The sequence below is a fragment of the Lynx canadensis genome, chromosome A2 (genome assembly GCF_007474595.2).
Source record: "Lynx canadensis isolate LIC74 chromosome A2, mLynCan4.pri.v2, whole genome shotgun sequence".
NCBI lineage: Eukaryota > Metazoa > Chordata > Mammalia > Carnivora > Felidae > Lynx > Lynx canadensis.
The window spans coordinates 84331851-84354696 of record NC_044304.2 but is presented as its reverse complement, the minus strand read 5'-3'; the positions used below and the strand labels follow the sequence as shown (position 1 = coordinate 84354696).

General features: G+C 37.1%; 1 protein-coding gene across 2 annotated transcripts in view; it reads right to left on the bottom strand.

Moving 5' to 3' along the window:
- The window catches only part of CD36 (CD36 molecule), a 75711-nt gene extending 52865 nt beyond the window's left edge, over positions 1-22846 (bottom strand). Inside the window, exon 1 of one of the 2 annotated variants that reach the window (XM_030307848.1) lies at positions 22825-22846. The gene's annotated coding sequence lies outside the window, so the exon portion shown is untranslated. Of the gene's footprint in view, positions 1-530; positions 716-22824 lie in introns of those variants that run through there. The other variant, XM_030307847.2, reaches the window with a different exon arrangement.

Here is a 22846-nt window from a genome sequence, read left to right as displayed (position 1 = left end):
TCATAAAATAGAGTCCAAAACTTGCATAACTATATTATACTTGCCTTTCCAGCCAATGATAAAATTCATCTGCAGTTTAACAGTCTCCCTGGGCATAGATATTCTTAAGAATAAAAGAACTGTGCATGAATTTGTCCTTTTAGTACATTGTTGCTCTCTTAAGATACTCCTCCACTGCTGCATGTATATAACCACATGTTTGTTGGAGGGTTTCGATACTTCTGAGTATTTTTTAATATCCTCTTATCACTTAGTATTGTATTTATTACTGGCAAGATCATACATGGTAAAGTTACAACTGCTTCCATTTTCTTTTAGATACAACTTATCAAAAAGCTGGGGACAGGGTGCCTGTAGGTCTGTATCTCAAATACTCCCCGAGAGAAGAGAGAAATGCAGGCAGAGCTTAAACTGGACAAGAAGAAAGCAAAAAACCAGATCAAAGTAAGATTTTAGTATTCAAGGAACCAGTCTTGCGTCCTATGTTGTTAGGGTAGAAAACTTCACAGGGATTACATAAGCATAATTACCAGTTTGGAGTCCGATGAAAAAGGGCAAATCCTCCAATATTAACTCACTTGCAAAATGCTGGTTGGAAGACAATGGAATTAACACTGATAACTGTGGTTATGTTTGCCCCAAGTGCTGGGTCAAATCACTGCTGACTGCTGTGAGCCCCACCTTCAAGTATCCAAGAATGGCTGTGGAGTTTTGAGTGACACTCCACTGAGGCAGTATGATTGCTAAACCAAAGTTAGGCTCTGCCGCCAGTGTTTGCCAACTTCCCCAGCTTACAAGTGAGCTGCTCCTCACCCTGGTTCTTTCTTTAAAAAAAAAAAAAAAAAAAAAAAAAAAAGGGATAGAAAGAAACAATTACGCCGTGACGTTTAAAAGAACACAGAAGCAGATCCCTCTCCAGGGATATTCCTACTTATTTTCTTAGAGTGGTTCCCTTGACTCCTTTCATCCTGTGTCTTTGTTATAGGAACCTGATAAAAACATGCACACTTCTCTTAGGAGAAGAATCAAAGCATCGATGAATATTCTAGTTTGTGAAAGCTGGAGAGAAGAGGCTTCTTGGTCAGGGCGTTGCAAAATCAACAGCTTGGGGTCTACAATAGTTATGACATTCTTTTGCCATGTAAGAGAACTAAGATAGCAATATTTGGTGGGTGTACTCTTATTTTTGCAACTCATTAGAATAAAAAAGTAAAGACTCTCCAAAAACAAATCGAGCCATTATAAGCTAAATTAGACAAAAAAAATATGATTTTTCTCCCATCATTTAGTCAGTAATTTCCTGGGGATTACTGTTGATAATATGCATCCTTATACATACATTATTTGGTGAATATTTATCATGTGACCACTGTGTTCCAAGAACTCGGCCACAAAGAGGAAGAAAGCATGTTTCCTACCATGAGTTTTTCTGCAATGCACTACAAATATTTCCATATAAAATAGAACGTGTGCACTCTATGTTAACTAGAATTTAAACAAAAACTTGAAACAAACAAAAGAGAATAAATACAATGTGTGAGTACTGAACACTTTCAATCCACCTTCTAAAGTGGGGTGCTACCCTAGTTGTGAACATTCATTCTAGAGCTATTCACCATGTAATCAAAATCTGTAATTTAATTACATTTATCTCGTAAAATCTGAAACTCTCCATAAAAAATAATAATGAGGTTCCCAGTGGTGAAATGAATGGCTTCAAAGATTTATGAGTTGGCTAGAAATATGGCTAACTCCCTACTCTTACATCACAGGTTATAAAAACCCACCAAGCCCAGATGCCTAAGGCTCAGTTGAGAAATGGCCCATTGTGTAGCTTTTGATTTGGGGGCATTCCCCATTGTCTGACTATGACGGTATGGTTAGCTGAATTCCATGGTTAGCATGTCAAGCATATGCCTTTGAATTGTCCACGTAAGGACTACTGAGACACTGAAAAGTACAGAACATGAAAGCTTCGTGGAGCATGGGCAACAGGTTGAGTTCCTGCTTGCTGCTCATCTGCTTCAGTTAGAAGCCAATTTGAGAGAGCTTTCACTTTGTCTGTTTTAAGAAGGAGATTTATAGCTCTCCCTGCTGTTAGTTGTTGAAAGCTACCAATATTTACTAAGATAAACCAATAATAGAATATATTCAAATCAGCTTGGATAGGTTAGCAACACCTCCCTGCAAGGAGCTCACATTCTGGGGACGCACCTCACATACAGAGGACAATTCTATAGAAAGATTCTATGGTAGAAGATAACAGAGTTTCCTAGGCTCCCAGAGCATCCACATTTACTCAGATATAAATAGCTGTTACTCTTAGTTCAAAGACCTTTCACCCACTTCTACGCATGACACATTTCTTCTCTCTGTTCATGACCTTTATACTGCAGAAATTGAAGGAATCTTAGGAATCATCTGGTCCTGATAATTGAGCAAAAGAGGTCACAAGAGACCCAGAGAACTGGAAATGCTTATTCTACATTACCCTAATGGTTTTCAAAAAAACATTGCTTTCTTTTTCTCCTTATGCTTCTGTTTTCTCTAGTTTTTACCTCTTGTCACATATCTTCTTCTAGGTTCTGGTTTGATATTTGCTAAAGCATTGCTTTCGTTTTGTGTATATGTCATTATTCTTTGTTCCTCTTTAGCAATGCTCACCAACTTAAAGTTCAATTCCTGGATAATTAGAATAATTTTTACCTCTTTTTGATTGTCATGCACTAGATACTATCACTAGAGTGAAGTTCATTTTTTAAAGCTATTCTGGTTCCTGCTCTTTGGACTTCTCACATTTATTTTACATATTTAAACATCTTCAACATTATTTAAATTTAGTTATTAAATATGAAAATAAAAATTTTCTACTTGATTAATATATTCTATTTCTTCCCTTTCACATAGAACACTTTGAAAAGTTCTAGGAAAGAGTAAGGGAGATCTATTTGTTAACATTATACCATGGGCCAGGTGTCATACTAAATGCTACCATTTGTCATTATTTATGTCCACAAAAAATTCTCTAATTGGGTATTATGAGCCACATTTTTACAGAGGAGATAACACAAGGAAAACTAAGAAAATTAGATAAATGCTAAAATTTTCAGCATCAGTATGAAATGGATGACCTTGAGTTTATGCATCTATACAACAAGCAATAGCAAAGATTAGTAGGAAGACATAAGGATACATGGTCACATACAAACATTTCCTTGCCCAGATCTAAATCTTTACCTTTTGCCAATATAAAGCTCTCAGCAGACACATTTTGCTATGCTACCCTGAGGTTTTAAAATTATTTTCATCACTCTTATATAGAGATGATAGTTACATTAAATAAGAATGTAAAGAAATTTATCTTATTAAACTATTCCTCTTGGCACTGGGTATTTCTGGGTCCAGAGTTTATGAAGGCAAATAAAACTTATCTTCATGGAGTGAGAGATAGACATACAGAAAAGTTATTATAGTAATATGATAGGTGGTTTAATGGAAGGTCTATGGCACAGTGGAGGACATACAGAGGGGGAAGTTTCAGCAGGAGAGATGCCAAGCTTCACAGAGGGATTAATATTTCCAGCTTTTTCCGCAAGCATAAGTCAGAGACTGACTACCATGTATTGGCCAACACAGAGAAAGGTTAAAGGCAGAAGGTATTTCTCCATCTTTAAAAAGAGCAATTTCTACCAAAAAGCTAGTGACCTCAAGGAAGAAAATATAAAAAGTTGTTGCCAGCAACATCAAAATAAGATTAGAGGAAATTAATTTCAAATTAATTGCATGCCTGCTAAGTTCAGGCATTGTTAGGGGAAAAATGTGGTTTATTCTTAAAATTCAAAAGCAATTTGTATTAAGCTGCCAAGAATTGTAACTTTGCATAAATAAGTCCAAGAAAGAACTAAAACTTCTTCCTCAAAGCCCCCAAATTTTACTTAATGCTGAAAAAAAGAGTAACAACATACTGGATACATTTTATAACGTCTTTGGTGTTTCCATACCTTCACAGATAGCGGAAAGTCATTTAAATTTAGAAAATGAGAGTAAATATGTTGACATACCAATAAATTGGTAAGCATACCAATTTAATTTGATTCAGTGATTTGATTTGAAAATAATGAAGACTGAAAGTTAAGGTGTATATATAACTTTGCAAGCACTTTAATGATTTTTTAATCTAAAACTAATCAGGCTGAACATATCAAAAGGTACATGCTTATGAAACTTAGAGATTTCTTTGTTGTATTAAGTAAATTTTAAGAAGATCTTAGTATATTTGTGTATGTCTTACTCAGGATAAAACATATCCTCTTACTATGAATGTTAGTCTTTAAAGAAAGCAAACAGTCATATTCATGCCTCAGGAAACAGAAACAAGTACTGATTCACAGAAGATAAAAACTTCAATGATGCATTCCTATATAAAGAAATTAAATGCAGTAGATGTGTTTCCACTTGAAAGCAGAGGAAAAATGTTTTTAAATAAAAATTTCACAGTCCTTTTTTTGACAATAAAACATTCTTGAAATTGTAAAGTCTAGATCATAGCATTAAGTCAGGGACATTGGCTTTCTAGAAGCACTGATTATCCTCTTATATCCTTTATTTCCCCCACTTTAGAAGTCTTTTCCCAATCCCAGATTACTCATTTTAAAATCTACTCCTACAGATGCCACTCAAATATAAAGCCTTCTGGTCAGATTCATGTCAAGGCTCTCCTTACAAGACACAGAGGCTATGTGAGGACAGGACACTCTCTCACATGCAACCCCTACTCTGACCTCTGTCAGGCACTTTATCCTGGAGTCTCTCCCTGTTTATTGCTCAACTGGATTAGGTAATAGGAAGCCAAGTCTTGCTTCCCTCTGTCAAATAGGTAACTCCCAAACTCCCTGGAGGCAGGGACTGGACTCCTCTCTCTCTGAACTATACCTAGCTCAATGTTTAAACCCACAATAAGTGTCAGATATATGGGTAAGCTCCTAGAATGAGACAACTGGACAAATAATTATTCAAATCTAGTTTTAAATACCACTGAAAGGGTATCTTGTGCCCCTTCCTCCTTTGGGCTACATAAAAGCAAAGTTCTTTCTAGTGAGTCCTTTCCAAAGTCACTGCACTTATCTCCAGAATCTGATTGCAGGGCAGGTGACGTAGCATTGATGTGTGTTGGTTGACTTTTTAAATAATCACATCACAGTTTTTATTTCTTGCACTATCACATTGTATTTACTTTGTGAAATGATAATCTTATCAGAAGCATGTTTTTACCAAAAAAACGGACGAAGAGATTAGAACACAGAATACCCTCTCTAAACTGGTGGCTGTGGCTTTCCCTGTCCTGGTCGTGAGTACTTGGCAGGTAATGGCCCTGTTTTCCTCAGTTTACTTATGCAACTGTGTAGGCCTTGAGCAGAGTGATAGGGCCCCAAGAGCTCTGTGAATCTGTTTCTAAACATAGCTGCCTACACATCACACACAGCCTGTTATACACCACTGCTCTGGAGCCATGATGGACACAGTGTTTTCGGAGGCTGTTCTCTCTGAGGCATGCCTCAGTTCTGAGATCCTCATATTCGCCTCTGGGGATGGAGGTGAGAAAGCTTGCCTTTAGGAATGTGTCTGCGGCAAGGCAGACCACAGTAGCTCTCTGGGATTCCTCCACATCTAAGCTCCTTTGTTCCCACCTCTATTCAAGTGTATTGCCCTTTGTGCTACTTTGAAATAATGTTGAGAACAATGTGTCAGTTTGATCATAACTGCTTTTCATATCTTTATTAACACTGAATATTCACATAAAGTCTATTTCTTGTGTTCACTCAAGGTCCTTCCCCAATTTGCAGCTTCCTATTTTGCAGTTCAAAGAGAAGGAAGAGGGTAGAGGGATAAAATCATGTGGATTAATATCTCACAATATCATTTCATCATATTATAAAAACTGTAAAATGTAGGAAACAATCAAGGAAACAATGAAGTCCTAAGAGTATGTTCACAGAACTCACAGATCCTTAATCTTCCCTAGAAGATTAGTTGAATATAAATAAGTAGAAGGAAGTGGGGTTCTCAGAATATAAAATTAGGTAATTACATAAAGCATTTAGCACTATCATTGGTATGGTTGAAAAAAAAAAAGGCATGTGGAAAATGTAAGCCTGGTTTGACCTATTCAGGTAGAGGGAAGTATATTTAGACCAGGTTATGGGAAACTTAAATGCCTGAGCATAATCTGACAGAAAATAATGAAGGAAAAGATGAGTGATTTAAAGACCCCTGGTTAAACATGGAAGATTGAATCCATTTTCACATGCACCTGAAATTTCATTAAAATGAAAGTAATAGAATTAAAAAAAAAACAAAACCATGATCACATGTGTTCAGCCAAGATATTTAGATGACAAAATCCAGAAAATAAGTCAATATTTAGAAAGCAAATGGACTCATGATAATGGGCCCTAAAATGTCAGATTCTCAACATCTATGCCTAGAACAGAAAGCCAATATGAAGCAAAAAGGATCTGCTAAATAACTCCAGAAAGGGTCATGAACCAGCAGCATGGAGTGCCATGGGAAGCAGGGTCTAACTTGATTGACTGTCTAAGTCCTAAACCCCAGATCTTCTCTTCAAATACTCCACTCAGCCAATGCACTCTCCTTCCTCACCCTGTTAAAAGGTAGGGTGTTTCTGCTTTGACAATATTGAGCAAAGAACTCGGGATTTAAAAACAGAAGGCCCAGTTAGGGGCATGAGGGAGATCCATGCAGAAATAAGTTTAAGTGAAATTCCACATACTGATTCCTTTTCTACTGCCACTTCCAGAGCTCTAGCGAGCAAGAAATGACAGGATTTCTTTCTGGGGGAACTGACTGGTCCAAGAGAACACATTACATTACTTCCTAGTAGAAGTGGGTAATGGGGGAGGAAAATGAAATGACCAGAAGCTTACTTGATCCCTCTAGAGGGACACTGTCCAATAAAAGCAGAACGTGAGCCTCATGTTATATATACTTTTGAAATCTTCACTAGCCACATTAAAAGCATAAATAAATGGGTGATATTAATTTTAATATTAATATATCACTTAGCCCAATATCATAAATACTATCCTTTTAATATAATTATATATATAAATTATGTGTTAATATATTAATTATATTATCATTATTATAATGTATTATAATAATTGACATAAAATTATTAAGGAGATATTTTACTTTTTTTATATACAAAGACTTACAAGTCTGGTTTTTGTTTTACTGTTGTAGCACATCTCAGTTTGGACTAAGTCTATTTCAAGTTCTCAATAGCCACCTGTGGTTAGTGGCTACCATATTGGTCAATGAAACTCTAGAATGAGATTCGTATTTATATGCCACAATTTTAAATGTAAATGGACAATCACCAAACATTTGAGGAACACTTCTGACATGCGACAGTATTTAAAACAGGCAAGGAGACAATAAGGACAAATATAAGAAAAGGGAATAAAAAACACTAAATATTTTTTTGTGATTACTCTGTTCAGACAACTAAGGGAAGATACTCCATCATGAAACCAGTGAAACAGAAAATCATAAAGTCATAGAAAGGGAAATAAAAGGTAGCAATAAAGAAAATTTAAGCAATGGTTGTAGAAATAACACAGTCAGCAGGGCATTTGGAATATCACAAGCATGACATCAGTACAGGAGCCACAAGAGCACCATCAGAGGAACAGAACAGATCCAACATTCATAGGAAGGGTTTTCCAGGGAAAGAAAAATAAAACCAGAAAAAAAAAAAAGGGGGGGGCGGTAAGGATAGAATGCATGAGTGTTATCCAGAATTGAAGGATCTAAGTCTCCAGAGTACAAGAAGTCAGCCAGCTTAGCATGGTGGATTGAAATGGCCACAGGCCATTGTCCTACCTGTCTGTCTTCACATGCTTGCAGAGTATCAAGAATAACAGAAGATCTTAAAAGCCTCCCGGGGGATTTGGGAATAACGTCACACCAAGTCAGAACACTGGGAATTTAGGAGACATGTGAGCAATCTCTTTAAAAATCTGAGGGAAAAGGATTTCCAACTGTAATTCTATATGCAAACATGTTTTCAAGGAGAATTTTAATGTCTGCAAGTTCCCAAATTTTACTTGTCTTTTATCCTTTCCTAAGGAGTTCAAAGAACTCCCAGAACAGAAACTCCACCAAAGTAAGGAAGTAAACAAAGAAATCAGAAGACAGAGGATGGAGAATATAGCTTGTCTGACAACCAAGAGACAAAAGGAATTTCCAGGAAGAAATTTAAAAGAAGTTCTAGGATAAGAATTATGTCACAGGCCTTGGGGGTGGTGGTGAAGTTAGTATTGGGTCAGGAGGATGACAGGATTTTAGGAGGCGATTATCATCACCAGGAAAAAATAAATTTTACCAGAAAGAAAGCACTCATTCCAAACTTGTGGCTCTCCTTTTAAGAAAATTTATAACATGAAGGTAGATAGTCAATACTATCAAGAAAGGTGACTATATCAAGTGGGTGAAATGGAGGGAGGGTTCCGTAGTGTAGTATAAAAGCTAGATCCTTCTCCATAGGAACACATCAAAGGCCATGTGTAAAAGAGAATACTTTTTATAAAATCAAGAATTAACACTGTAAGTATGTTATCTAGAAATAGTTCAAGGTATTTTTCTCCTGGAAAGAGGCATGGGGAATGGGAGAAGCTAGGGAAAATAGGACAATGGTCTTTTTTTCTTTAGGTGCTAAAATACTATTTGACTTTTTTCAATCACATTCATTTGATAATCAAATACATTTTAAAACAGTATTATATCTGTTTCTTTTAATATTTTTCATGTTTATTGGGGGGGGGAGAGAGAGGGAGGGAGGGAGGGAGAGGGAGAGAACCTACACATGAGCAGGGGAGCAGGGAAGGGGCAGAGACAGAGGGAGACAGAGGAAGTGGGCCCTGCACTGGCAGCAGAAAGCCCAAAGTGGGGCTCAAACTCATGAACCTCAAGATCAGGACCTGAGCCAAAGTCCAAAGCTTAACCTCCTGAGCCACCCTGGTGCCCAAAACAAGATTACATTTGAATTGAGCTGTCCGCAGTAACTACTTACCAATCCTTTACTTCTTTTCCTACCTTGTGTCTCTTCCCTTCACTCCCTTGGTTGTGCCACATCTTCATTTTCTTAACAATTTCCCAGGAAATGTATCTGCTTAGGAAACTGCTTTATTTTCTACTTTACGGAAAGGATTGAGGCCATGGGCTATAGTCTCAATGTCTCTACAAAAACATGGTACCTGCTTCACACACATATGTAAATCATCACCTGGAAACCTTAGCTCTTATAAAGGTATTTTCATGTAGGTAGTGGTTCAGATTGAGGTTTCTGAGACAGAATGGGTGCTAGAAATTTCTAAAACTGCTATTTTGCTGACATTACTCCTATTTAATCTGAAATTTTTTTGAAGTCTTTACAAACAGTTGCTATAGAATTCTGTGGATCAGAAAGTCAACACACGGAAATTTGCTTGTGTTTGGAATTTGACCAAGATATTATATAACCTGTTACTTACCAGTTCCCAGCCTGTACATCTGTAAATCGAGAACACTTTCCCCTGGTGAAATTATATTCATTAGCCAGTAATTTTAAAAACAAACCTGGGACGCTGTATGGTAGTAAGTATATACAAAAGAAAGGAAACAGATGTATAGATTTAGATAACAGATGATCCAGTAAACTTAGATTGGAAGATTCTTTATAGATCACCTAGTACAACCCCCTCATTTTAGCCAAGAAGCACAGAGAGGACCTGAAAATTTATCTTCTCAGTGTCACAGATAGTAAGAGAAGAGGGACCAAAGTTCATGTCCCCTAAATCTGAAACCTGCAAGGGATATTAAAAGTCATTTAATCTAAATGATTTATTTCTCAGATGAGGAAATGGAGTTTCAGATTTATATATACATAAATATGTGTGTGTGTATGTGTGTATATATATATATATATATATATACACATATACACATATATATGTATATATATAGTTTGGCTTTTAAAATCTTAACCTTAAGATAATTTTGCACCCATTTTACAGATGGGGAAGCTGAGATACTGAAAGGTTACACAATTTATTCAATGTCACAAAATATGTAGCACTTGAATTCAGATTTATTTAATAAATAATAAATAATAATTATATAGCCTATAGTTTTTACACTTGGGAACTACTACTGGAGAAAATTCCAAGAGTTTTCATGAAGCTTTCCCCTAAGCTTATTTGAGAGAAATGATAAAGAGTAGAATAAAGAAAGTTCCAAGCTTCGGATGAAAAAGGAGGAAAGGTATTTGGACACTCATTAACTCATATATTCACTTAAACACTTACTGACCACTGACTATAACCAGACATTGATCTTGGTGCCGGAACACAAAGATGAAAAAAAATGTCTTTCAGAGATCGTGGTTTTGTTGAGAGGAGATACACTATAAATTAATGGAAAGGCGTCAAAGGATACGTAGACATTTTCTAACCACCCAAGAGGTTGTAAAGTCAGGACAAGTAGAAAGAACAGCATGTATAAATTCAAAGCCAGAAGGGAATGATGTATTTGGAAAACCACAAAATTCTTTGCAGGGAAATGGCACAAAGTGAGAAAGATGAGCAGAAACCAGCTTTTGAAGCCCTTTGCATGATTCTAAGAAACTTGAGTTTTATTCTGTAAGCAGAGTAGAGTCATTAAGTCACTTTAAGTCAGGGAAATGACAAGATAAGAGTTGTTACTTATAAAGGGTCATATTAAAGGCAATAAGTTGGGATGAGAGTCTACACAGGAGACTAATGAATACTGGGAAGACATGAGGCTCTGAACTAAAACTTGTATTCAGTCAATGAAGAGGAGATGGACTCACTTTAGACAGACTTTTGGAGTAGTAGGAAGATACTTGCAGTGTGTGGTGGCATCCATGGCGAGGAGGGCTATAAAACGAAGCCAGCCCCAGGAGTTCTCCTCCTGAGTGGGAGAAATACTCTCCTGAAAAGCTTTTTGATGGTGCTCTGGAGCCTAACAGCAGGGGTAGGAATAGGAGAAGTAATGAAAACTGGGTAAAAACTGAACCAAGAGCTCCCGTAAAAGCAGAAACAAAACACTGAAATCCAAAGGAACCTAGAACTGGACACTTCTCTTAAAGCGGCACCGGTTGAAGTGTCAAATATAGTATAATGCTAACAAATAGCACAGCAGTTAAGCTGTTAACAGGAACACTCACACACTTCCACTGCTATTAGGAAGTATTTAATCTCTTAATTTCTCATCTTCCCCACTTCACATTCCAGGCAGTGGTTTAGCTTTTAAGGTAGTGGTGTGGAATCAAGGCAGCACTTTAGCATCATCATGGGGGTTGGGGAGATGTGGAGGTAAGTGTGGGGAACAAAGGTCAAGAGATGGAGGTCTGTATTGCAAAGGCCATGGACCAATATGTAGGAGACACTTATCATTTCATTTGCTTAGACTAGGCTCAGTAATTTACAGAAGGACCTTGTCAAGAATATGCAATAAATGAAAGGATTACATGAACCTGCTTTTTGGTGCAGTTGTTTGACCAGTGCCTGCATAAAATGTAAATGCATTAGGACCGTTTAAAGAGGTATAGTATAAGGGAAAAAAGAGAATCTAAGCTCGTGGAAAACAAGAATATTCTCCAAGAAACACTCTGTGTGGTTTTTGCAATTAAAAACAATCACTACTGTTTGCCCCTAAAGCTAATAATACACCCTGGAAAAACAAGGATTAGATGTAAGAGGAGAAAGGTGCCATTTTATTCTGGCATAAGTCATACAACAATCATTTTAAGAATATCCATGATGGATGTAGTTTGCAGAAACACGCCAAGTGCAGGAATGTTTCAGGTAAGAAAAGTGATTGACCCTAAATTTTTAAATTTCCATTTAAAATAGGTATCTCTTGCTAAACTGGGCACACAAAGTACTCCTTTTGACCATCACAAAAAGCAGTCATTATGTTTATTTACAGCAGTCTTCCAGATTGTAATGTTAAAATATACACATACCCCCAAGTACATTATGCAAATTTGACTCTGCAAAAAATAAAGAATGGTCTCCAAGAATACTGATTTCCCAACTAACTAATGGATTTTTTTATACTTATTGGTATTGTTCCCCTTTTATTACTATTAACAGGGAATTAAGTCAGTTATCATGACCTTGCTCTAACTATTGAACCATTCAGATGTCGCATCCAAAACGATGGCAGTGGTTGTACAAGACTTGAATCAACTCACATCGCCTAGGCTCATAACAGACATCTGTAATCTTTAAAAAGACTTAAGCCTTGTTATTTAATTAACAGTGGAAATGTTTAACTCGAGTTTTAACTTCTCAACGTCAGTTTCCTGTTCAGTTACTGTCTCGCATAAAACAAAGCTACATGTTTCACTTGAAAACAGGAAAGATGAACTAGGATCATGCAAAAGGGTAAATCTTAAGGGGAAAGTAAAAAATGCACATCTTTGTTTGCTTAGATCCTATCTTCAAAGATAACTAAGGGCAAATTCTATAAAGTTCAATGAAAATAGCTTCTCTTTATTAATAATATAAATAAAGCAGAGGTGGATAACAAATCTCTATTATGTATTGCCTTTTTTCTATTTTAAGACCAATTGAAAAAACTCAAAGGTGGAAAATCTTAACCTTATATATGGGACTGAAACCTTGCATTTATTATGCAGCTCATGTTTAAAAAGCATATACATATAAAGAGAGTGGTATATTTAACAATATTCCAAATCCAAATGTCTCAAATATACATTATGGAAAGGTAATTTTTGCATGTGTCACTTATGGAATCAAGCTTAATTTGTAGCCTTAACGCCCTCCCTCCACTCCTGTCCCATCCCCACCCACAACACCTCCTCCGTAGACTTGATAACAAGTTCTTAAGCAAATTAGAAGCATGGGTCATTTGTTAATGTTTCTACTCATTTGAAATCCACACATTACTAAAACATTGAATACTCGATCATGAACTTGAATCACTCACTAGATGTTCTTTTAAGCAAAAGTTATGATGATTTTCTATTATGTAAAAGAAAAAGATGATTCAATTTATTTTAGGTGGCATCTAGAATATCTAAGTAGAAAATTGACACATATATTTTAAACCACATTTATTTAAGTTAAACTTAGATGGAGATTTCCAGAAATACTGTATTTACAATAATTCACAACTCCAAGATTTTACAATCTCTGGTTAATTACATTCTTATCCTGTATAGTAAGTGGAAAGACTGCTTAATTTTTCCACAAGTAACTTTCACTACATGAAATTAAGATTTTATTCCATTTATTTCTTATCTGTCAATGGTATATTTTTTTCATTTATGTAACACATTAGTTTTTAGAGTGTAAATGCAAGGAACTGAATCAATTCCCTAAACAGTTTGTGCATGTTGTAGTTATTATACACAGATTGATCTCTTGTGTTTCTCATTGACCATCAAATTACTAGCATCAAATTAATGACATTTTGTATTAAAATACTGTGCAGTGACTATACCATAGGGCTTAGGGAGAAAATTACAAAGAAACTCTATTAGAATCTTATAACCAAAGTAGTGGAAAGTGGATTTCATAGAGGTAAGTTTCATTACTGAAGCAACAAAGGATTTTGTCATGTGAAAGAGAAAATAGCTCCTGATGTCCAGGACCTGGTCTGCTGCTATCTGGTAGGTCTTGTTGTTTCTGGACATTGGCCTGGTACTCACAGCCAGGCCTTGGTATCCTCTTATTGAACATCAACAATTTGACAGAACATCAACTTTAGAAAAGGCCACTCTATGATCATGATGGCTCATGACAAAAACCAAGCGCTCTATAATGATGTCTAAACACAGAGCATTTATGAACACTAAGATACCACATAACTCCCTTTCCCAGCTAATATGGGTCATTGCTGCTGCTTTGCCAATCACAGCCTTAGCCAGTCTCTTCTTCCCTACTCCTAGATAAGGTTTATTAGACCCCCAGTGGTAAAATTACCTTGCTTCCCCACAACATCCAAGTCAGAGCACAACTCTATTTCCTTAACCCCACTTCCAATCTAATCACCCCAAATCCAAATTCTATATGAGTTTCTTTTTACCACCTTCTTACTGAGTCACCCTTGTTTCCCTGTGATATACTTTGCCCTCTTTGAGATGAATAATCAACTCAACTTGTTCAACTACAGGTGTGTTCCTGCAGGTCTTTGGCTAAAGACCATTGACAGTGATAAAGTATCTCACAAGCTTGGCTCTTCCTGCCAGTGTTATCAAGAAGCTCTGACGTATTTGGTACCACAATACTCCAGAATGTTGTGGAAGACTAAATGGAACTTAAAGGAAGGATAATTAGAAGATGCCTTAGGGATGAGGAACAGGAGAAATGATTATGGGTGTGCAAAATGGCATCAAACAAAGATCTTAAGGTTAGAGCAGCCATATCAAATATAGAATAAAAGAATATGCCAAGCTAGGGGACATAAGCCAGGGCACAGGGAGGACACATCAAGAGCTGAAGGACATTGAACCACTGAAGAGCTTTACAATCCTGTTTCAAACGAAGCTAGGGGAGAATGTTGTCTTTTTCACTAAAATCCCACTAAAGGGAAGGAGTCTAGGTCACAACATTGAAGATAATATACTACTGTGGTATGTACAAAACATAGGCATAGGGTCATAGAATTAGGGAACTAATGGCCCTCCAAGTAAAGGGCCATCAAGATAATGGTCGGTTAATTTTAAACAACTTCTTAAAAGGGATTAAGATAAAGTCTGTATTTAATAGGGATTAAAATTTTATGGTAATCAGGGTAGGAAGTACAGGGTACAAGTGTAGATTAAGAAAATAGCAAGAGTGATCCTAAGGATGATGATGAGGAAGGTAATTAAAACAGCAATGTAACAACGGATTTCTCAAAAGCAAGCATTATGAGAACTGAGTTAAACATTTTTGGTTATTCACATATGTAACAATTTTTTTGAGAACAGCTGTGTTAAATCCAATCTGATTTAAATAGCTGTTAAAACTGAACTGAGTGCTAGGAGATATACTTCTCACTCTCTAATCTCTAGCCCTTACTTGCCAGGAGTTTTTTTCCAAAAGAAGGAAGGATTTAAAACTAGATCAGACTCGGAGTTTGACTCAACATCATAGTGCATGTCCTTTCCTAATCTTATCTTGCCCTCAACCCTTTGCCTACATAGCAAGCACCTGCTGGGCGGTCATGCCTGGAACCTGAACCAAGTTGTGATCTGGCTCCCTTCACCTCCATGTCACAACCCAGAGGATATGCAGATTCTTGCTCCAGGCTTTTTGCAGTTACTGGTTAAATACTGGTTAAAATACTGGGTCATTTCCCCTATCAAACTCTTCCTCATTCTTGAAAATTTCAGATTGCTTTTGGAGCTACTTTCCTATCATAGGAAATGATAGGATACTTTCCTATCATTAACTTCGTTTTTCACTTATTTATACTTTTATTTCTCCAGGACACTGGCAAATGTTTCATTAATCTGTAGCCTTTGCAAGAGTAAAATAAATTCCTCTGGCATTCTTGGTCTGGACTTCTAATTGGGACAAAATAGGAGAATGACCAAAACAAAATCCTGGTATCACACTCAAGTAGCTCACAGCATGGCTAGGCAGATAAATTCCTAAGCAGACTGTTATGATACATTGTGACACCTGCACTCAGGTGGGGAGAAGAATAGTGGATTGGGGAAGAGAGATGAAGGACCTTTTGGTAGAAGAAGTGTGATCTTCCTTGAGAGTCATAGAATACAGGCCCAGGTAAAGAAAGTGGGAGAAGGTAAAGGGATCAGAGCCATTCCCCCCAAATATATAAATCCAGAAGAACACACACAGTGAGGAAATACAGATATTTTGAGAAGGCTTTGGGGCATATGAGTTTTGGAAAGACAAGACAGGACACGAGAGAGGCAGGAACAGATGACAACACAAAGACCTAATATAAACAAACCACACCAAGACGTGTGCCTAAATACCTAGGAATTCTTTCTGTCAAGAATTTCTCTTGAAAGCAATAGAGAGCTACTCAATGATTTTAGGGATAAAATCAATAAAATTCAGGGTTGGAAGATGGCTCTGGCTCTCTGGAGAGTAGATTGGACAGAAAGCCAGAGGAAATCTTCTGAACTATTCTAGGCAGAAAAGTATATGGTCTGAATTATAGTGGGCTGGAGAAGAAGAAGTTGAGAAAGATTTCAGAAATACTTAGTAGAGATGGGGAGATATTAGAAGGGAGCATGAAGAGCTAAGCCTTGGTGAATAAATAGCTAGGTTAAGGAGAAAAAAAAAAAATCAAGAATGAGTCCCAGGTTTCAGGTCTAGTAACAAGATGAAAGAAAAGAATAGAAAGGAAATAATATAACTAGATGTGAGGGTGGGCTCAGGTTAGGCCCATTTTCATTTAATTAGCTCCAAGATCCTGGGACAGTTTCTTAATCTCTCTGTTTACTCACTGTTTTTGTTAATGTTTTTAACATTATTAATGTTTTTGTTAACTGTTAACCCACTACATATTAATGTTTCTGTTAACCCACTGTTAATGTTTATTTTTGAGAGAAAGAGAGAGAGAGAGGGAGGGAGGGAGGAAGGGAAGGAGAGAGAGGGGCAGACAAAGAGGGAGACACAGAATCCGAAGCAGGCTCCAAGCTCTGAGCTGTCCACACAGAGCCTGATGCAGGGCTCGAACTTGTGAACCACAAGATCATGACCTGAGCTGAAATTGGATCCTTAACCAAATTAGCCACCCAGGTACCCGTTTACGCATTCTTAAAATGAGGATAACATTAGACATGTTTTAATTATTTTGACAATTAAATAATAGTTAACCCTTCTAAGCACTTATCATGTACAAGGAAGACACTTAAGTATCTTGCATACAGTCACTTGCTTACTTTAAACAACTGCCCTATGAAGTAAATACTTTTATAATCCCTATATTACAGATTAAGCAAAGGCACAGAGAGGTTTACCATCTTGCCCAAGGCCACGGAGCTGGGAAGTGACCGATCCAAATTTCAAACCTCTTCAATCTGACTATAGAGAGGGTGCTTCAGCCAATGTTTACAGTGCCTCTCATTAAATACTAACCATTTCATATAATTATTATCAGAGTGATTATAATCTCTGGTTTCACTGGCAGGATATACTTAACTATTTAACCTATCCATTTGTTTGAAAAGTATTTGCAGAGTATATGGATGTACATATATTTTACTAAACACTAGGATAAATTCAAGTATGATGTCACACCTATCTTGGGGTTGATTACAGTTTAATTTTGAACATAAAATGCGTATCGTGAAACACAAAACCAGATTATGTTTTTAAAGGGGTCAGATACTTTTGACATAAGACATAAAGCATCCACACTGGGACCTTGACTAGCAGGCACTGGGGCCAAGAGATGTAGATTTGGGTTCTCTGCAAAATATAGACTATTGGTGAAACTGTAAAAGTTGATGAGGTCACTTAACAGATATTGGCGGGGAAGGGGACCCTAGAAAAACTGCAAACAGGGGGACTGCCAATCCAATGCCTAGGGAAGCGCATAAAACTCATTTAATGTCTATGGGCTTTGGGGTTCTCACTTATAAAATTAGCGGATCTTGGTTTGAGAGTATGTTAAGAACTATTCCGACTTCTAATGTTTGCAGTTTTTGCTGTGAACAAATGTAAACATCGGGAGAGCCACCGAAAGTCAACTTCCAGCTTTAAACCTCAGAAAAAAGCCAAGCTTCATAGCTGTTGCTTTGCCATGGTAAATAATTAGTAAGTAGTTTTCTTTTCACAAAAGACCATTCAGTTAGTTTCAATTGCTTTTATTTATTTTAGAGGATTTCAGCTTCAGAAATGTTCTTGCCGTTACTATGTACAGAAGTTCTGTGTGGGAGATTTTAGAGAGAAAACAAAATGGCACCTTTATTCCTTAAGAGGAATATTAATGGGGTAGAGAAGATAATGGGCACAATTATAGTAAGCTTCCTGCAGTATGCCCCTTCATAGCAAGATTTACTTTTTTCCTTGCCTAATCCTATTGTTTCCTGACTTCATTTGGTAAAACATAAAATGTTACTGAGTTATCATAATAGGAGTGCAGAGTACAGACACAATACACAGAGGTTTGCCAGACTGAAGGAAGAAACTTGCAAGATGCTCTCAGTAAAGTCACAGAGGAACACTGACCAAGGGGCTGAGGAAGGCAACAGATGATTACCACCCCTCTACCACTAGCTGGCCACAGCTTCCAACCCCAGGGAAGGTTTTGGGGTTCTGTGTAACTAGACTGGCAAACAACTATTATGCATGTTGTGATTTCTCATAAAGTGTGAGAAGAGAAATCATAACTTGTACCTGGGGCCAGGTTAGAAAATCTTGAAGATGGCCAGTGGGATCCTGAGTAGAACTTACAGTGCTGTTTTTCTCTAGCTTTATCCAAAACTTGGCACACAGAGTAAAGACATCTCTGAGGCTGAATGCAGAAGCAAGCACATCTAAGTTTTGCATGCAGACTGTGGGGGGAAGGTGTGGAGGGTGGAGGAAGAAGACTAAGAAATCAGTGGTATTAGGTGAAATAAATGAGGTCCATGGACTTGACCCGCTTAGAGATAATCAGTGAAAGGTGAACATTGGAGTTAGAAAAGATTTAGACATAATTTTGAATAGATGAATAAAATCTAGCTATTGAGTGCTTACTACGTGTCAGGCACTGGGCAATGTTGATGACACCCGGTTGACAAATGACCCCTGCCTCCCTGAAGTTTATAGCCCAGCCCAAGAGCTGTCTCTAGGGAATAGCAAAGGTCTGTACCCAGTGCCCTGATCACTGTGCATACCCTTATCACAGCATGTGTCCTCCTGCACTGTAATTGCCCCTCCACGTGTCTGCTTAGATCTAACTTTTGACCAAGCAGCTCTTAGAAGCATGAGGCTCCTAGAGATGAGAGGTTTCTGTAAAAACTAGAGGTCTTCCCCACTTCCCCTCCAAGAGGCTGAGCTAAAATTTGGATTTGTGCTTGTTCCCCATTTCATATTGATTATTTCAACAAAAAGTAACCCTTAAGAGCTATTAAACCCTATTAAATAGGCTATTAAAGCTTAGGGTGCACACTCAGTTATGTTAGTGTATTCGGAAGGGGTTTCCGTGTGCTTTATGTAAGTTACTCAGCATTTTAAATATGCCTTTTTCATTTGTAGGGGCAATGGCAAGAAGCTGAGAGCAGGCAGAGGAGGCAACTGTGCCCATCATCTTCCTTCTAATTCTGTAAAGGTAACAGTCACCTATTCAGCCTATCTTCTTCAGGAGATGGATGGTTCATTAAGTGGTTTGCTTGTGTGCATGGTGGGGAAAATGTCCACAAAATCATCCTACATCTTTATCATTTATTAACAGTTTTTTTTAACTTTCATCAAAAGATTTCATTCCATATAAACAAAATTTAGAACAACCACCTGTAAAAAGATCCTGGATCCTTATAAACATCCAGCAAAAAATTGTTAATAATGTTCTCTAGAGCCTACAACACTGTCCTACATACAGTGAATGCTCATCCGTATGTATTTTAACAAATGCATCAATGAATAAGTGACTCTGAAAGATAGTTGACTCCATCACGTATTCAAAATAGGTTTGCTGTTTTAGGGTTCGCTCTTAAAGCAAGAATATTTGTTGAAAAGATCCTGCTCACATACTACAAATTTATGCCTTCTCTAAAAAGATCTTGTGTTTAGGGTCCATACTATGGGACCACTGTAGTGAATAAACTAACTTTTATTATTTCATTTCTAAAGCTTCCTGGATTGAGATACAAGAAGGACACTCTACCCTGGCTCCTATTACATTTCAAAGAGTAATAATGAAATTCCAGAATAGAGCAAAATGAGCCTCTGCCTGTATTTCTATTACACTGTGTTCTTAATTTTTGAAACTATGACATGAATACTAATATCCTTTCCAATTTCCTAAAAATTAACATGGGAGAAATGTAACATTTATATTTGGAAGATTTAATGAGGGAAGCAAAATTAAGAGATGAAACTAGTAGTTCTTTTTAAAGCGCTGTTCTTATTCCACTTGTAAACTTCACAAGCATTCAAGGAAAAACAATGCTTTTCTATTTGGGGGCACTCTGGAGTCCTTGGCGAATGGAGCCAAGCTGTCTGCTATGCCCCTCAATAATGCTTGCCAACCTTCTGTCATTTCCTCTGTGAGATGACAGTGTTTGTGTGACAAAGGTCTCTAGGTATATTTCAAAACATTTTACACAACAGCGTACCAACAAACACCTTAAAAGTGTTAATCATTTTCCACACAGCTAAATTTGTCAGAAGACACAAAACAAAATCCATCTTACCAATCTTCAAAAAGAAATGGCTGGGAAGTTCACTGGGGAGCCAGTGGCATACTCAAAGCCTTTTGTAAAAGTTTAGTGTCTTAGTCAATTTCTGCCCTTTGATACAACACAGCAAACAGTAAGACTAATTATTTACTAAACTAGGTTTCTTTTTATATTCTCTGTGCACTTGTGCTAGTTTTAGACAGTTTCATTTTCCTGATGAACAACAGTTCGTTGTTTGTCATGGAAGAATCACTCTTAACCTGGAATTATTTAGGATTCCAGGACCCTGATAAAAACACAGTGTCCCTCCTCCACCTGCGATAGCTCCCTGTTCCTCACTGCCCACCACTCCTTTGAAGCTGTACTGAAGCTATAGTAAAGCGGTGATGCGCTTTGCAGTTTTCATCAGAAGAACAATAAAAAACAACCAACCATGGGGTGCCTGGGTGGCTCAGTCGGTTAAGCGTCAGACTTGGGCTCAGGTCATGATCTCACAGTCTGTGAGTTTGAGCCCTGCGTGGGGCTCTGTGTTGACAGCTCAGATCCTGGAGCCTGCTTCGGATTCTATATCTCCCTCTCTGTCTGACCCTGCCCAGTTCATGCTCTGATTCTCTCCTCTGTCTGAGCCTCCCCAGTTCATGCTCTGATTCTCTCTGTCTCAAAAATAAATAAACGTTAAAAAAAATTTTAAAGAAAACTACCAATAAAAAATTTTCCCTTTTCATACATTTTAAAGCATTTTTTTAATTTCAGAAATCTGTGAAATTTAGCTAACAAAAACTAAGAAGATTAAATTCCTTAATGAGTAATCTTAATTAGCAGTCGGCACCAAAAGCAAAATTAGCCAGTCACATTAACATCAGTAGATTATTATGTATTTCTCCACTCTAAACAAACAAAACAAAACGTATTTTTCCATTTGATTGGCCTACTCTGCAGCCTTACATGGTCTTTGCCACTGATTTGTTAGCCACTGGAAAGCTTTTTTTGTTTGTTTCCTCCTTTTTTTGCCTGACAATGATTCTTCTGAGTTCAAGAACTTACCTTTTCCCAGGTGACAATTGTTTTATTATCCTCAGTTGTTTGCTTTCTTCCTTAAACTCTCAGAACAGTTAGCTGCAAAGTTGTCATTGTCTTTTACAAAGGGATCTGATTCCAAATAATTAGTGTTTGTGTTGTACATCATTTGAAAATATTTCTCCTTCCCTTGCCAAGATTACAGGAGTCTCATGTATTGCCTCACAAATCCCACTTTCATTATTTAGTCAGGTATACCTGAGAAAAACACAGGCTGCCTTTTCCTTTTCACCTGATCCGCATCCCATCTGAGTTCTGGGCTCTCACACAGGAAGGGAACAGGAAGTTGACACTTTTGTAAGTATCAGCGCAGAATGCTTTCCCCAGAATTCAGCACAGCTTCAAGCAACCATTTCTTCAAAGAATACAAGGAAATGATCTTCTTTAAAAGGTAAAGAATTCTACCCAGTTCATTTCGAGACTTTGCAAAATAACGTGGGGCGTCACAGGTTACTGATTTCAATCAGCATCTGGTTTTGTCTCTAAATGAGTAGGTCGCTAAGTTTCCTTTCTGCATAAGTTACTCCTCTATCATTCTTTGCAGTGTTTTCTGGCCTTATATAGCCATACTATGAAACACACCGTGTAACAAAGTTCTGCTATGTGACAAAACCCCCTCCCTCCAAAATAAGATATGCAGTGCCCGCAGTCACTACAGTTTGCATGACCACTAATGATCAATATGTTTATATATGGAAAGATTATTTTCTTCTTTCCTTCTAAGAGTCAGTTTGTTTAGAGGATTGGGTATGTTAAATTAGTTCTTAAATATACTTGTTAGTCATGACAATGTGCCAAAAAACATTTTCAGAATATCATGAACAAAGATCCTTCAACTTCTAGTCTCAGTTAAAATAAAGTTTTTCCAATTTGGAAGAGAAAAATTTAATTGGGCTTTACAGTGTCCTTTTCAAAAGGATATTTTAAAAATGCTATAAGAAGGCAAATAGCAATTTAAATAAGAACTCAGTCTAGATAAGGACAAGCCATATCAACTTAGAGAATCTGAGGGAATAAGATTGCCAGTAATATTATACTTTTGATAAGAATTCTACATTTTCTGATACTTTCGAAATAAAAGCCAGGAAAATGTGCAAATGGGAATTTCATAGGATGAATTTAGACACGAGTGGAAATGTTAAATTTAAGTGTCAAGAGTCTATTCATCTATTTCATTGAAAGCTTACAAATGTTAAAAGAAGCATCATAGATGAAATTATTCCAACAGATAATATTTATCTTCCTAAACAGCTAAAAATAATAATTATTAATACCTGTCCGATGATAACCCATCAACAACAAAGACCTTAACAGTCAGACCCCTAAACAAAAGTGATTTTGCTCACCAACTTCTAGGGGAGCTGGCTT